Source organism: Amblyraja radiata, chromosome 9, assembly GCF_010909765.2.
Source record: "Amblyraja radiata isolate CabotCenter1 chromosome 9, sAmbRad1.1.pri, whole genome shotgun sequence".
NCBI classification, from domain to species: domain Eukaryota; kingdom Metazoa; phylum Chordata; class Chondrichthyes; order Rajiformes; family Rajidae; genus Amblyraja; species Amblyraja radiata.
The window spans coordinates 23,361,821-23,378,061 of NC_045964.1; the positions used below are offsets into that span (position 1 = coordinate 23,361,821).

Sequence of the window (16,241 nt, forward strand, 5' to 3'; positions counted from 1 at the left end):
AAGGTGAGCAATCTTCGAGACTCTTGATCGACGAGAGACACTGTAAACTTAGTCAAAGGGAGAAAGGAAGCATGTGTAGGGTTTTCAAAGCTGAAATCGTACAGGGACCTTGAGGAATATAAAGAAAGCAAGAAAGAAATGAAAGAGAGTCAGGATGGCTAAAAAAAAAGCCATGAAATGCCCTTGGTGAGTAAGATAAAAGAAAATTCCAAGGCATTTGACACATACACTAATAATAAAGGGGTAACTTGGGAGACCCACTCAAGGACAAAAGGAGGGAATTTATGGAAGAGCTAGATGAAGATGCTAAATGAGTACTTTAAATTGGTATTAACCAATTGGAGATATTAAGATCAGGCAGGGGTATGCTGGTATTCTTGGACATGTTTATGTAAGAATGAGGAGATGTTGGGTCTTTTGAAGAACATAAGATCCCAGGGCATGACAGGATTTAGCCCAGGAAATGATTGAAGAAGTTTCTGACGGATAGGACATATTTGCATATAATAGGGATAATCAGCATGGCTTTGTACAGGGGGAAGTCATGTCTTACAAACTAGAATGTTAATTTTTGAGGAGGTGACAATGTTCATTAATGAGGAAAACCTTCAAGACGGCAGTGGTGGTGGATGGAGAAGAACGGTTCTAGCAAGTGGGCTGGGGACACATCTCCCACACACTCGGAGATGCTCTGTGTGTTCCAACGAGATGTCCCGGTGCATGGAATCGGAACAGTGGCCATGTGAGGTGAGGGATTGCATGTTTGTGGGCTAGTGTGTCTGGCTCAATTTTTTGCAGGTTGTGCAGCAGCCTGGTTCGCATGCTGCTCCAAGATACTGAGCGTGTAGATCAGTCGTGGCCTGCAGCGGCATAGAGTGGCGGAGCAGCAGTGAAGAACATTCACAACATTGCCAGGCCAACGCCTGCAACTCCAACCCAGCACTACTGTCAGGCCAACGGGCCTTTCTGGCCAAGTTAAGACTCAATATTGTGAAGAACTTTGAAACTTGGATGCAAGATGGTGCTGGAAATGTGGCGACTCTGGTGTACTGCCTCATTGTAATCAACCATCCCAACTCTCCAGACAAAATGAGGAACAGCAAGGTTGCTTGCCCAGAACCCAAATTAACAAACACCAGATGTTTGTAAAATGCTGACTTTCTACCTGTTCGTTTGAAGGAGAGACCTAGTCTGGTCACAACATTGACCTCGGACTTCCCACTCAGATGGACCACACTATGTCATAATTGGAAGGGATGAGATATCCTTAGGATATTCTTAGTTTAGTTTAGTTTTGAGATACAGCGCGGAAACAGGCCTTTTGGCCCACTGAGCCGACCAGCAATCTCCGTACACGAGCACTGCATTCCATTGTCTCTGTACTGTACACTGACAATGACAATTAAAGTTGAATCTGAATCTGAATCTATCCTACACACGAGGGACAATTTACAACCTTTACCAAAGCCAATTAATCTACAAACCTGTATGTCTTTGGAGTGTGAGAGGAAACTGGAACACTCGGGGAAAACCCACGCAGTCATACAAACTCCGGACAGACAGTACCCGTAGTCAGGATCGACCCGAGTCTCTCTGGCGCTGTGAGGCAGCAACTCTATTGCTCGGGCACTGTGCCGCCCCTGTGGAGGAACCTCTTAAATCGCAAAGCAACCAGGCAATAGCCATTCTAAAATATGCTTGGTGTCCTGAGAAAAGAGGAGGATGTTCATCCTGTCATTTGTTTCAGAGCTAAGATGAACATTGAGCAACCCCCATACGCAATGCATAACAGCCCATTCACAATGTTGTTAATATTTTTAAAACTGTGATTGCACAAGATGTCACAAGTGCATATAAATGTGGACAGTCTGCATGAACTGTGTTTAGGTACATTTTAATTAAATACAGCTTTTAATCTTGTAATAAAAAAGACAGAAAGTGATGAAGATTTTTCCCTGAGGTTAATATTTAATGAACGCTGTCCTCTTTGAGAGCGAGCTCGGTGTGTAGATTGCATTAACCAAGGATGCGCTCTGTCAGGGACATAATTATTCGTCTTAGATGAATGTTATAAGACTGACAAGGACAGATTTTCTGAAGGCAGTTATCCAACTTCTATTAATACAGCAATACCCCTGACACCCGGTCACATGCACGAATCCTTGTCCGATCAAATACACCCAGATAACCAGGCGCAGGACTGTTTTCTGGTTGCTCAAAGTCAGCGTTTCTAGCGTTAGCCTTTAGACTTTAGAGAAACAATGTGGAAAAAGTATTTTCAGCCCCCTGAGTCCAGAAACTTACCATGAGTTATAAAACAGAATGAGGGGAGAGAATTGGAAAGATTTATAGGATAAATTCCAGAACCGAGACTCTAGATAGATGCGAGATAAATCGGAAAGGCATGAGAAGCTAGTTGGAGGAATGCAGAAATCCCTGAGGCGTTTAAGCTTTCAGAATCTGAAGAGATAATAAAGGATGACGGCAAAGATAGAACATATGGATGAAAATGTTATCATTCGAGTCATTAACAGAGTGTGAGCCAATGTAGGTCGAAGGATGATGGGTGAACAGGGATGTGGAAGTTCAAAGATAATCAGCAGACTTTTGAATGACCAAGTTTATGGAGGGTAATTGCTCTTGTGATCGTGATACTTGTGGAGGTTCACATGCGGTTGCAATTTTCTTATAATGTATCCATTTACATTTCTATGACAAAACTCTAATAGATGATTCCAGTGCTTCTATCAAAAGGCAAAGAGGGAAAAATAGATCAGCTATGATTGAATGGCGGAATAGATCCGATGGGCTGAATGGCCTAATTCTGCTCCTGTGTATTATGGTCTTATGGCAATAGTTGTCCAAATTGTTTTCATCATTGATACAAGAGTAAGTAATTTATTCAGTCTACCCTTTTAACAGGGTTACATAAACTGGGTTTCACGAACTTAACTTTAAAATTAGAATAAAGACCAAAAATAATGTCATTCATGAAATATGTAACAACGCTTGTAAAAATTGTCATATTGCCAAATATTATCAATCTAAGTTCTGGGGGTTGAAAATACAGGAAACACTTGTCTGTCATCCACATGTTAATTTTGCACAAAAACAAAATATTGCAGTGGCTGAAAACAGGAAAGAAACCAAAACAAAGCAGGGTTTGATATAGTTCTCTTAAAGAACTTGGAAGTACAGATAAAATTGTGTAAGCTGCACATGCAACAAGAATTTCCCTCACACTATAATTGGAGGTTGGCTATTTTGTAACATCTGGGACTTAAAATGATTCCTTCCATTATAATTCGGACAATGGTATTATGAAGTTGTTTTATAGGCTGTATGATAAGATAATTCAGTGGTTTATTAATAATGTTGATACAATCAGAAATCCGTGCAACACAATGAGTCAATTTCCCCAATTGTGCGGTTGTGGCGACAAATAAGTTTGTTACATTTTCATGCAAACCTAATCCAGGATGTTTGTGACTTCATTGCCAAAAGGTAATCATATATTTTCTAAAATGTTACACTGCAAGAAGTCTGATATTTGTTTCTTCTTGCCAATATGTCTTTGGGTTGATTTCATCAATCTGAATTCTGTTGAGGAGAATAGATCGTGAATATGAAAAGTTTACAGCTTGCATAGAAATTAATACACCATTTTTTTTAAAAAAGCACAGGAAAGTAGTCAGCGATAAGTGCAACACTCATTCCAAAACTGTTTTTTGAGACCTTTATGTTTAATTTGCAGAGCCACTGCCGGTAAATGATTGTTCACTTTTAAAAATGAATTCTTATCTGTTCATCTTTAACCTGAAATCTTAATGAGGTCACACAATAACTCTGTTGCTGTTTGTAAATGTAGAGCATGAAGTATCATTGGAACCTCTCCACAATATGTTTTATATTTCAAGTCGATGTTTAAATTAGAAAGTCCAGTCAGTTTCAGTGTCTGTCAGAGCATCGACTAATAGAATAAAGAGAGGCTACTTGTTTTTAATTTGCTTTGATTCTCAGCTGATATAAAATGCTGACCCAGAACCTAAACCTAAACCCTGCTTCCATTCCACTCCTGCAGAGTGGTATAACCCCAATTAAAAGCATTTGAATAAGCTTAGATGCTGTTACAAGTTTATTGCATTCTTATTTTGTTCAACTCATATTGATATACAATTTGTTGCACGATCAGATGTTACAATGCAATTGATTAGCAATCCATATAAATCAAGAATACTTCCACGTATTCCTTACAGACTGAATAAACGCAATCTTTGTACTTTAAGATAGGTAAGTATCTGGGATATCATCAGGCTCAAAAGTTCAGTCTTGCTTACTATTATGCATTTGCTTTCACAGTTCTATGTCCATTACATATGCAAAAATTGTTTGAGCAATAAGTTGCTGACAATTTGTTAGTGTTCCTTTTCAAACAAAAAAAGCAAATGTTTCTTCACCAATAAATCTTAATAACAACATTAAGGAAATGTGGCTTGTAGGATGCCTTCAGCACATGCAATATCCATAAGGATGTGAAAGCAAATGCATTACAGTAAATTAGAAAGCAAATACCTATCCTGCTCCCAATGTAATTGCAAATATTTCATCCACTAAATAACGGTCATTATCTATAATTGGAGATGCATTACTACTAAATCAATTAAAGGATGTTTATGGGAATTGATGGAACTTCTGATTCCTTATAACGGTGTATTCTGATCATTCAAGTTTTGCCTGACTATGATAATACATTATTATTAATTATTGGAAAGGACCCCAGCAAATTAATAGAATGATTTAACTTCTTTTGAACTGCTTCGTTGAAGTTTTAACGCAATTTTCAAATCTATCCATGCCTTGCAAATGGTCAAAGTATTTAAAGCAGTGTGAAAATTAAACCATGAACATTCAAAACAATAAGTATGTTTCCGATGAAATATATAAATGAATGAAGACGTGCGCAGATGTGTTGGAACCTGGAATCGTGCAACGGTTTATCATTGTTAAGAACTGTGGCCAGTTCTCTAGAAGAGCAATTCGACAACATATTGCAGTACATCTTCGGTCCACAGATATATTTGCAGCAAAACATTCTTTATGAATTCTTGCTGCGCTCCAATATTGTCGACTAATATATTCATGGAAAACACAATCAGCGTGGATCATTTTCATCAGCCTAATGGGGGAAGGATTTAAACGTGCTTCGTGGTGTACTTCAGTAGTTAAAAACATACACCCAGGCTCATAATCCATGCGAGCATTTGCAGCGGCAGAGAATGTGAAGAATCCTTGCAAACGCGTCTCATGGTTGGATTTTGACAAAAAAGAACGGAGTGCATAATAGATGACCATGTTTACGGCACACTGGACATCAATAGCGATGACAAAATCGTAGGACAGGACGGGGATTTCGGGCAGGCTGGAGTGCAAGTGCTCAGCTGGCTCTTGGTGCGCACCAAGTGGACGGGGAGAGGAGAGGGGGAGAGACATGCGCGCTGGTGTGGGGAGGCTGAGGCTGAGGCGGGCGGCGCTGAGCGCACTCGCTCACTGAAGCAGTGAGGCCGGCCGGTTGGCGGCCACTCTCTCTCCCCCCGCCTCACAGCTGTTCAGTCATCCTCTTCCCACACACCAACCACATCGGGACTTGCAGCTTCCGCCAAATTCACTGCCTGACGCGATCCACTATTTGAGAGGCGCGCACACACACACAACACACAGAAGGGAAAAAAATAACATCCTTCAAAGGAGCAACAACAGAAAGCGACAGAGGGAAGCCCGGCAGCGTAGCAGGAGCCTCCCAGCGACAGGTCTGTAACCATCCACTCTCCCTCCTTCTCCCTATTTCCCCTCCCTTAGTTCTTCCCTCTCCTTCAGCTTTCACTCTCCCTCTCTCAGCTCTCCCTCCTTGCCTGCCCTCCCCTTCTCCCTGAGCCTTTGTGTGTGTGTGGGGGGGGACGAGGCAGAGCAGCACGGCGAGCCGAGCGGGAGCTCCCTGCAAGCGGCCTGTCCTCGCCGCTGCTCCGCCTCTCTGGAAATAGCACTGGGCGGTTTCCACACATCCTCCGGCGGCAGCCTGGACTGGACCGTTATACTCGGGCCTTGCGTCTCGCTGTGAAGAACAGGGAGGGAAGGGAAAGGAAGGGGGTGGAATCCAGTAACACGGGACCTCTCCGTGGCCAGGCTGGCTTGCATTGGCTGCCGGTGGAAAGTCGTTCCGTTTTATTTCAGGAGGCACTGGATTCAACAACATGCCAGATTACACACGTTGTGGGTAGCTTTTGCCCGCCGTTTTATGTAGTCGTTTACTTTAAAAAAACATATTCCATTACTTGGGAAGTGGAAGGATTATCTTTTTGACAATGAAAAATCTGCCCAGTCCCGTTAATTTAACATTTAGCTCGGAATGAAACGTTATGTAAGTTGGATAAACGCGGGGTAACTTTGGACTGTTGTGTTAGGTTGACTTGTGCGAGTAGTTCGAATCAGTTTAGCGTTTGAAAGTGACGCCTGTTTGGACTCGCATCTTTACAAGTCAGTTGTTACACGGAGTGCATGGGAAAGGAAGGTCGGACGAGCTCTCGATTTCGCCCATTTCTTGTTACTTCCGGGTAGTTCCAGGGTCAGGTGGAACAATGTTTGTCAATGAGCTTTCAAGTTGAAACCGGCAAACAGCGCATTTTGGCTCGTAAACACGTGCATTGGCTGCGCCTTAGGACCAAACTGGGGGATGAAATGTCTTGAAGAGGAGGGAATGCCTTGACCTATTTCTTTGGGGGGAAGTTTGAAACGTCTTTCTGTAAGGAATCAAGGACTTTTCCACGTGCTTCGGGTTCTCGGAGAGGTTGATTGTCAGGATAGACCAATATTTTGCCCCTCAAGTAGCTGAACAGGAAGATAATGGGATCAAAGCAAGACTAAACAGTTAATGTTCTGAAATGGACCTGCACGTGACAAAGCCTTGGTGCGGCAATGCTCGTATTGGACATCAGTCTAAACATCAATGGGACCAGTTGAAGGTGTTGGTTAACGGATTTAGAGTAAGAAACTGGGCAGAAGTTTGGTTAAAGCCCGAAAGGTAGTATTGAAAGCAAGGATTTTTTTTGGCAGAAGGCTGGTGACGGTGGAAGGGAGAGATTGTATGGGCTAGAAAGATTATCACTCGCTGAGACGGCGGGAACAATATATATGCATCATTTATCTTTGGGATAAATAAGCAGGTCCAATTATTGTTAAAAGTTGCTCAATGTGGTTTGTGTGACAGAATCTGAATTATTGACATGCAGAATTTTTAACTCGGTGTATAATGACTCCAAATAGCGACACAGCAGTAAATGCACAGGCTTCATTCTTATCAAATATCAGGATGGCGTTCATAATACTGAATTTGTGGAATCTTTGATTTATGAAGATACATGCGTTTTTTGGTGACTTTGAAAGATGGTGTGAACCCAATGATAATTGAAAAATGTTACTCGAACAACTTGTCGAAAAAATGTAAGGAGGTGGCTTCAGAAATGTGTGCGCGCACACATAATTTACATATCATTTCTGACATTAGTATTATAGTATTTTAAACAGCAGAGTTTTTAGTCTTTCAGAACGTACTTTGAGCATATTCATCCCAAACACGGTTCTTTCTAGGAGCTATTCAGCCAGTCCCATCCCTTTGCTTCCCCCCCCCCCCCCCCCACGTCCTGCAAATGTTTCCTTTTCTGGTGAATCTACTTCCCCCAGCCTTCTATAGTGCGTACCATGTTGCAAATGATTAACCAAGGCATGGGGAAGTTAAAGGAAAAGCATGAGAAATATTTAAATAAGTTGATTCCGTGCTTCAATCATTTGGGATTGAGCTACGTACAAGGAACTGCAGATGCTTGTTTACAAATAAAAGATACAAAGTGCTGGAGCAACTCAGCGGGCCAGGCAACATCTTTGGAGAAGGTGGATAGGTGACGTTTCAGGTCAGGAACCTTCTTCGGACTGAAGAACAGACCATCCATCCTTCTTCAGGACCTCCTGCCTGAAGAAGTGACATGAATGTGAGGTTTTTGCTACCACTTTGGTAGCAAAAACAGGAAGGCAGATTATTATTTAAATGGTGTCAAGTTGGGAAAAGGGGAAATACAACGGGATCTGGGGGTCCTTGTTCATCAGTCAATGAAAGTAAGCATGCAGGTACAGCAGGCAGTGAAGAAAGCGAATGGCATGTTGACCTTCATAACAAGAGGAGTTGAGTATAGGAGCAGAGGTTCTTCTGCAGTTTTACAGGGCCCTAGTGAGACCACACCTGGAGTATTGTGTGCAGTTTTGGTCTCCAAATTTGAGGAAGGACATTCTTGCTATTGAGGGAGTGCAACGTAGGTTTACAAGGTTACTTTCCGGGATGGCAGAACTGTCATATGCTGAGCGGCTGGGCTTGTATACTCTGGAATTTAGATGAGAGGGGATCTTATTGAAACATATAAGATCTTTAAGGGTTTGGACATGCTAGGGGCAGGAAACGTGTTCCCGATGTTGGGGATCAGAACCAGGGGCCACAGTTTAAGAATAAGGAGTAAGCTATTTAGAACGGAGATGAGGAAACACTTTTTCCACACAGTTGTGAATCTGTGGAATTCTCTGCATCAGAGTCCGGTGGAGGCCGGTTCTCTGAATACTTCCAAGAGAGAGCTCGATAGGGCTCTTAAAGATAGCGGTGTCAGGGGATATGGGGAGAAGGCAGGAACGGGGTACTGATTGTGGATGATCAGCCATGATCACATTGAATGGCGGTGTTGGCTCGAAGGGCCGAATGGCCTACTCCTGCACCTATTGTCTATCCCAAAACTTCCCCAAGCCATCTTCTCCAGAGATGTTGCCTGACCTGCTGGGTTACTCCAGCACTTTGTGCCTTTTAATGGGAATGAGTGGCTGGTCTAACAAAGTTCCAGGTCAGTTACATACATATGTAGTCAATGTTCTTTTATTGTTGCTTTGCAATGGTCTGTTATTGAATCTTAAATTGTATGATGATCAATGGAAACATGATTTTCATGATATGGGGTATGGGCATTGCCTGATCTTCAGCAAAGTTGAAATTTACCATTAATGCAAATCTACCCGCTGCTGCTTCATACTGATCATTACACAAATCCACAATGTAGCTTCCATTCAGCCCATTCACCTTTATTTTGGAACCGATATTGGTTAAGAAATACTGAATGGTTTCGTCTTCTTTGTAACCATTTGGATTTACCAGGTTGTTTTGTCAGTATAATTTTGATGAGAAAACTGACACCATGTTCACAACCTCAGTAGTTTCTTGTTTTATTCCAATACTAAATTAAGAATAAGTTGTTATATGGCAGGGGCAGGGAGAGTGGAGGGAAGGATTGAATGTGGTTACAACGTTGGATGGTTCTTAAAATGACATTGCAAAATTGAGCAATGCTGCCAAATGAAAATAATGTGCGATTTTATTCAAGGTTTAGTATTATTGAGCTGCTTGCCATGGACATCCTTGTTGAATGGTCTGCTGGGGGAGCTCGTATAACAGAGAAGCATATCCGTATTTATTCTTTTGATTTTATAAAATGGATTTTAAACCATGGCAATGCATATTCAATTAGGGCATATGTTTTGCAATGCTTTGCATTCAGCAGTTAGTCTAAGCATAGTTATTGCCAGCAGGAACAGCCCAGAACTCAGCAGCAAGCACTAGGTGTCAGGCTGAACCTGAATATTTCTTACATACCAGTGGCCAGAAGCACAGGTTAAGTAAAATATCTCTACAGCAGCTTTTTCATATTTCCTATCGGGCAGCTATGAAGCTGCAATAACACTCAGAAAATCATCCTCATTTTTTATGTTTTTCTTTTTTTTTTAAATGCAGGTGTTGGCTGAAATTGTTAGTGGAACAATTATTTCAAAGTGTATGGTTTTGAGTTTTGTTGCACGGCACTGTGAGTGGATCAGTTTATCGGAGAAGTGCCACCCAGCTTATTCCATCCCCACCCCAAGGCTTTGCTTCGTTGCACATTTTTTTAAATTCCAAAATGTTATTGGTGTGTGAAGTGCTCACAAAATTCAAATCAATGTCACTGTTGCCCTACTTCAATCTTTGTATTTTAGTTTTGTTCAGAGGTGCAGGGTGGAAACCCACCCTTCGGTCCAACGAGTCCACACCGACCATCTATCAACCCGTTCACACTAGTTCTGTGTTATCCTACTTTTGCATCCCACACACTATGGGCAGTTTCCAGAAGCCAATTAACCTACAAACCTACATGTCTGAAATGTGGGAGAAAATCCGAGCACCTGGTGAAAACCCACACGGCTAGAGGGAGAATGTGCAAGCTCCACACGGACAGCAGCCATATTCATCATCGACTGGATCTCTGCCACTGCACCACTGTGCTGCCCATTTGTGATCCTAAATTCTGCTTGGCATTTTGTTTCTTTGGGAGGAGCATAAAAGCTATACTTAATATCGTTCAAAATGCTGCTCAGTGAAAGTAGAACACAGTGAAAAGTGCAAGTGATTTTAGTGCCTTCCTGTTCTTTATTTTTGTGTTTATGTGTTCTTTATGTGTTTATTTTGAGTTATGTAATAGTTTGGTGGTGTGGTAGAAAATGAAACTGCTGTCGTTGGGTCACTGTGCTACTGCTGATGCTCTGTTGATCAGACGTGACTCTACGTCTGTGCGATGACAATGCATGTGATGCTCAGAGGCATGGCAAAGTTCCCTTCCCGGGAACTGTTTGTTTCCCGGACAATACGCACAATGTAAATGTAGCGGAGAACAGAGTTCCCACAGTTCTCCATCTGCTTGAAACCATTCCTGACCCGGAATGTCACAAATAGGGTGGCGCAGTGGTAGAGTTGCTGCCTTACAGCGCCAGAGACCCGGGTTTGATCCTGACTATGGGTGCTGTCTGTATGGAGTTTATACGTTCTCCCCGTAACCACGTGGGTTTTCTCCGGGTGCTCTGGTTTCCTCCCACACTCCGAAGACGTGTAGGTTCATTGGCTTTGTTATGTTGTAAAATTGTGGGAGAGTGTTAGTGTACAGGGTATTCGATGGGCCGAGGGGCCTGTTTCTGCGCTGTATCTCTAAGATGTAAAGTTTAACAGCAAATGAAAAAATTAGCAAATTAAGCTCTGCTGAATGATGTCTGAGAAGTGCAGGGAAATAACTAGTCAAATACTAAATTAAAATATTGTCTTTTAAGAGACAATAGAAGTAGTATGATATTCAAATACAACCCCAGATTCTCTTTCACCTTGTTCTTTCATTGTTGAAATATGGAATTAATTTATAGCATTGGTTTTTATTTACAAGTTTGTGTGGATATTTGCAGAATCCAAATGTGACACAGTTGAATTGGATTAGAATAATCATTCATTAATTGCAGCAGTGATCCAAACCATGCATGTAGTATGGTTGCTGTGATCTTTACCAAGTGACACTGTGGGAGTTTTGAGTATTTGCAGAAGTAGAACTGTTAAAAAATTATAATTCAGTGGTGTTTTCCTGCCTTCCCATGGAATTTATTGACAGTTATCACGTGTTGATGTTTTGTTCCAGTGATTTCATTGCTACGAGGTGAAGCTGTGAAGCTTTTAATTCTCAATGGCAGTTCAAAGGTGGCATTGAGATCATTTCTGCTCAGTTAATCCCTCGCCCTGGAAGTGACACCATGATAGCAAAGGTTTGGTTTCAATTTTCCCTTCAATCAGCAGTGCAATTTTTAACAAGATCACACTTGAGTTGTTGTGCAGATTGGGTGAAAGTCTCAGTAAAGCCCAAACTTTTGTCTTAATTATTTTTTAATTTGGTTTATTATTGTCACGTGTACTGAGGTATAGTGAAAATGTTTTGGTTGCGTGCTATCCAGACAGCAAAAAGCAATAAGTGATTACAATCAAGCCGTCCACAATGTACAGATACAGGAGAAGGGGAATAAACCCTTGGTGCAAGTCCAGTCAGGTCCAATTAAAGATAGTCTGAAAGTCCCCATTGAAATAAATGATAGGTTAGGGCTGCTCTCTGGTGATCGGACGGTTCAGTTGCCTGATAACAGCTGGAAAGAAACTGTCACTGAATCTGAAGGTGTGCGTTTTCAAACCTGTACCTCTTACCTGATGGGAGAGGAGAGAGTGACCAGGGTGGGATTCATCCCGAAGTATGCTGTTGGCCTTGCTGAGGCAGTGTGAGGTAGAAATGGAGTCAGTGGAAGGGAGGTTGGTTTGCCTGAGTCCACAATACTCTGTAATTTCTTGCGCTGTTGAATGGAGCATTCTACTGATCTTGATCTCACCTGATCCAGTCGTGAAACACTCCTGATTTATGTGGGGATTATGAGCCTGCTAATATAAAGGCAATGAGGATTGCAAATTATTTTAAAGTTCACTGCTTCATCACACAAGCTTGTGCCCAAGCCAGTGACACAGTTAACTTGCACTGTTGTAACATAGTGTTGCCAGTTCTGTATTACATTGTTTCCATTTAGTCCAAAACTGGACTCTGGCCCCTCGACAAATTGAATTGAAAGAAATTTACACTTTAGACATCTTTGGCATTTTTAGAGTCAGGGCCATGTCAAATATTAACTTGCATGATCATCAAATATTTAATCCAAAGTATTTTTAAACTTGTCCTGTTGGGGCCCCATGATACCACTGCCTCCAACACCCTCTTCCCCTCTTCTCTCTCCAAATGTACAACTATTCCTGAGCGATTACAAAGCAAAGAAATTACATCTTAGATCAGGAGCTCTAAAATATTTGAAAACAATTGCTGTTGTTTTTGTAAACAAATTAATATCAAAGTCTGAAGAAGGGTCCCAAAACATCATCATCCTTTTTTTCTCTCTCCAGAGATGCTGCCTGACCTGCTGAGATACTCCAGCACTTTGTCTACCTTTCATGGGATTAAATAACTAGTTTTATTTTGACTAATTTTTTTTCTGAACTCCACCAATTCTTGCTAGCACCTTGTCTATTTTAAATACAAGGTTCTTTTTCCATATATACTCAGTTGATATCTTTTCATGAGCTATCACCATTACTTTCAATAACGGTGCTGAAACTGAACATGCTTCAAGTGGAGCAACTTTTTCTGTTACATTTGAACTTTCCTTCGAAATGATTGTCCGAAGGCACCTTCCCTGGTGACGACTGCTAACCATGTTGACGTCTGAGGCCAAGATCTGAAAGCTCTACAGAAGCAAATCATGCAGTCTGAAGAAGGATCCTGACCCGAAACATCAGCTATCCATGTTCTCCAGGGATGTTCCCTGACCTGCTGAGTTACTCCAGCACTTTGTGTCTTTTCTTTTTGTATACCAGAACCTGCAGTTCCTTGTTTCTACAAATCATATGGAGCAGACTCCCCGTCTGCGCCAGTCACCCAGGTTTGACCTGACTGCGGGTGCTGTCTGTACGGAGTTAGTACATTCTCCCTGTGGCCCCATGGGTTTTTTCTGTGTGTTTCTTTGCACACTCCAAAGATGTACAGGTTTGTAGATAAATGAGTGTAGTATCGAACTAATGTACCGGTGGGTCAAATAACCTGTTTCCAAGCTGTATCTCTGAACTAAAGATATGGAGATGTACAGGACAGAGATAAAGTCAATTAAACACCAAAGATGTGCAGGTTTGCAGCTTAATTTGTTTTGGTTAAATTGTCCCCAGTGTGTTGGATATTATTAGTGTGAGGGATGATCGCTGGTCGGCACAGACTTGGTGGGCCGAAGGGCCTGTTTCCGCTCTCTGTCAGATATTAGACTGAACATGGGGGAGATCCATCTCTGTAGTTGATTGATATCTACGAGGCGATTGGATTAACCATGCAAGACTAATGATTCAGAAATGTCTGTTATCTGGTAGAGATGTATCTTTCCCCAATTTTACATAATTCTCTCGGGACATGGGTTGGGAATGAGGACAAAACGAATCCTATCTGCGCAAACTTTTGAGACAACGGTCTGCACCATTGACATTGGTTTAGTTTAGAGATGCGACGTGGAAACGGGCCTTTCAACCCACCGAGTCTATGCTGACCAGCGATCCCCGTACACTAGCACCATCCTACACACACTAGGGACAATCTTCAATTTTACCAAGCCAATTAGCCAACAATCGAAGGGTTTCGGCCCGAAACGTCGCCTATTTCCTTCGCTCCATAGATGCTGCTGCACCCGCTGAGTTTCCCCAGCATTTTGTGTACAGCCAAACAAACCTCGATGTCTTTGGAGTGTGGGGGGAAACTGAAGCTGAAGCTCTTGGAGAAAACCCACACAGGTCACAGGGAGAATGTTCAAACTCCGTGCAGACATGATTGAGCTCGGATATCTGGCGCTGTAAGGCAGCAACTCTACCACTGCGCCACCCTGCCGCCCGAAAGTTGTGTGGTTATGCGAGCTAGGGCAAGTGAACGTGATTCTTGCAGAGCGTAAATACTAGATTGCTTAGTTGTGTATATATATATTGTAATTTCCATGTTAAAGTATGATGTGTGAGTGAATAGGCACCTGGATTATGTGAGAATCTTACTCAAGATTTCCCATGCCTGCTGCTATTTGCACAAGGTGTCGCGTTTGTTGAGTGACTGGGAGGTTAAAAATCAACACCAACGTGTTTTTTGAGGAAACAAGCTCAAACAACCTGGTGACTGTCAATGTTGCTACATCTGCAGCTGAGGTGCAAGTTATCAGTCTCCGTTTCATTAGAGAAACAGCATAGAAACTGGCCTTATGGCCCATCCAGTCCATGCCGACCACCCATGACCTGTTCACATCAGTTCAAAGTTGTCCCGCTTTCCCATCCACTCCCTACACACTGGGGGCAAATTACAGAGGCCAATTAACCTATAATTAACCCGCACGTCTTTAGGATGCCGGAGGAAACTGGAGCACCCAGAGGAAACCCACGTGTTCATAAAGGGTGAACATGCAAGCTCCACAATGACAGCATCTGATGTCAGGATCGAACCTGGGTCTCTGGTGCTGTGTGGCCGCCCTTCAGTGGCACAGCTCACAGTGTGTGTGGGGAAAGTGATGAGCTTCCACTTGCCCGGCTGCAGTTTCCTCGCTTTCCTCTTACTGCTGGTCCATAGTCTTCATTGTTGCAACCGCTTCCGTGGCAATGTGACCAATATATTTGAGGTTGTTGTGCTGAGTAGTTTATATGCCATACATATTTTTCCAAGTTTTCTCGAGTGGATGAAACTCCTCCAGGTTGAACAAATTTCATTCATTTTATTCGAATTAATTTGTTGGCCTGCTGGTTTGGAACAGAATTGACACTGGCTGAGTGTAATGGGCAATGTTCCATGGCTGGCAATGTGCTGATACAAATCTGACAGCTGCTCTGTGCTTTGGCTGGTCTGGGTATGATCGAACTCTACCAGTAGTTTCATCTTTGCTCAAGAAACTTGCTCAACACGCACGCTCTCTGACCCTGTCCACAGGCACTGTCTTAATGTCATTTCGAATAATTAACTACTTTCCATACTTTTTCTTTATTTTTGAAATCTCAGATCTAATCTATGTAGTGAAATGCTTAAAGTTGACAGAACAGCAATTTTTGACCTCAATATTATTGTTTATTTAGGCATTCTGTCATATAAATGTACTATTTAAAAACTTTCTTGTATTAACATTGGCTTGATCTATTGAATATTTCGTTGTTCTTTTGTTTTAGGAGCAGAATTAGGCCATTCAGCCCATCAAGTCTACTCCGCCATTCAATCATGGCTGATCTATCTTTCCCTTGCAACCCCATCCTCCTGCCTTCTTCCCATAACCCTGACACCTGTACTAATCAAGAATTTGTCAGCCTCTGCCTTAAATATCCATGGCTTTGACCTTCACAGCTGTCTGTGGCAATGAATTCCACAGATTCACCACCCTCTGACAAAATAAGTCCTTTTATTCTGTGGCTATGGCCTCTGGTCCTAGATTCTCCAACTAGTTTCGAACTAGATTCATACCCGATGTATATCACTTTTCTTACTTATATTTAACAACAACATGTATTTATAAAAGATGCTTCGATGGGATAAAATATCCGAGGCTCCTTCACAAATTACCCTCAAATAAAATTTAGGAGGAACTTAATTCATAAGGAACTTAATTTAATTTAGGTTAATTTATTGTCACTTGTACCGAGGTACAGTGAAAACCTTTTGTTCCGTGCTAACCAGTCAGTGGAAAGATGATACATGGTTACAAAAGTATAGATTAGGATGTGCGTTTGT

General features: G+C 42.0%; 1 protein-coding gene across 3 annotated transcripts in view; it reads left to right on the plus strand.

Annotated features, from left to right (window-relative positions):
- Nucleotides 1–5,517: 5,517 nt before the first annotated feature.
- The window catches only part of fut8 (fucosyltransferase 8), a 632,584-nt gene continuing 621,860 nt past the window's right edge, over nucleotides 5,518–16,241 (plus strand). For all 3 annotated transcript variants that reach the window (XM_033026878.1, XM_033026881.1, XM_033026879.1), the window contains exon 1: nucleotides 5,518–5,807. The gene's annotated coding sequence lies outside the window, so the exon portion shown is untranslated. The remainder of the gene's footprint in view (nucleotides 5,808–16,241) is intronic.